This window comes from Physeter macrocephalus, chromosome 7 (genome assembly GCF_002837175.3).
Source record: "Physeter macrocephalus isolate SW-GA chromosome 7, ASM283717v5, whole genome shotgun sequence".
Lineage (NCBI taxonomy): Eukaryota > Metazoa > Chordata > Mammalia > Artiodactyla > Physeteridae > Physeter > Physeter macrocephalus.
Window position 1 is genome coordinate 90,767,006 of NC_041220.1, and position 1,024 is coordinate 90,768,029.

Consider the following 1,024-nt stretch of genomic DNA (forward strand, 5'->3'; position numbering starts at 1 on the left):
TCCTCACGGGCCGCCAGCCTTATGAATGGACAGCCAGTCAGTGCACGAGGGTGGACTTTGAAGGTTTGCCCTGCTCAGTCCTAATGCACCCAGATTTATATGTGTTCCCCTTGAAAAGTACTAAGAGTGTAGTCAGTCCCATGAGTACATGCCAGAGACTCAGGCTCTCGCTGATATGATTATACCACAGGGAAAAGCCACATTAAAAAAAAAAAAAAAATCCCACAATAAGAGCAAGTAGTTTTTTCCCTGCCGCCTCCTTGGCATGGATGCTGCGGCTCGGCTGTGGGCTGAGGCAGCTGGGGACAGGACCTGGTACTCGGGCTGCTGCCCGGCTCCCTCTGGGCACCGAGATGCCTAAGAAAGCTGGTGCAATGAACAAGGGTAAAAGCCAGAGCCAGGAAGCAGAGAGACCAGTTCCTCCCTCAGGTCCTGTGGCAGTTGATCCCAAAGGTTGTGTCACCATAGCCATCCATGCCAAACCTGGTTCCAAACAAAATGCTGTGACAGGGTGGTAAATCTCGTGAAAAAGCGGTGAAGCTTTTGGCCTCCACAGCTCCGGAAGAGATCTTGGAGAAACTGAAAAAGCAAGCTGAAAACAAATAAAAGCAAGAAATGAAAAGTACACCCTTGAGAAACTCTTTTATTGCTAATGGTGAAAAGACTATTAAAAAGGAAAATATATTTAAAGACACAGAATGGGGAAATACACATATATTTAATAAGAACAGGACACAAAAAAGAAGTATGAAGATTTAAAGTACTGTATGTTGAATTTAGGTTCTAAAATCCCTGATCCCAAACAGCTTGGGACATGTTACTCTGATTTCATGGCCTTACAAAATAACAGAGCTGGAAAGGATATTTAAGACGACCTGATTCAGCCCCTTTCATTTTGTCATGGGGCTCTGACGTCCAGAGTTTGAGGGTATGCAGGATCACATGGTGCAAGATGGCAACTAGAACCTAGATCCACTGGCTCCCAGTTGAATGCAGTTTATCCCAATTGTAAATTAAAATATTT

At 44.7% G+C, this 1,024-nt stretch overlaps 1 pseudogene; it reads left to right on the plus strand.

Annotated features, from left to right (window-relative positions):
* The first annotated feature begins 259 nt into the window (after positions 1 to 259).
* LOC112063780 (UPF0235 protein C15orf40-like) lies at positions 260 to 606 on the plus strand (annotated as a pseudogene).
* Positions 607 to 1,024: the final 418 nt, after the last annotated feature.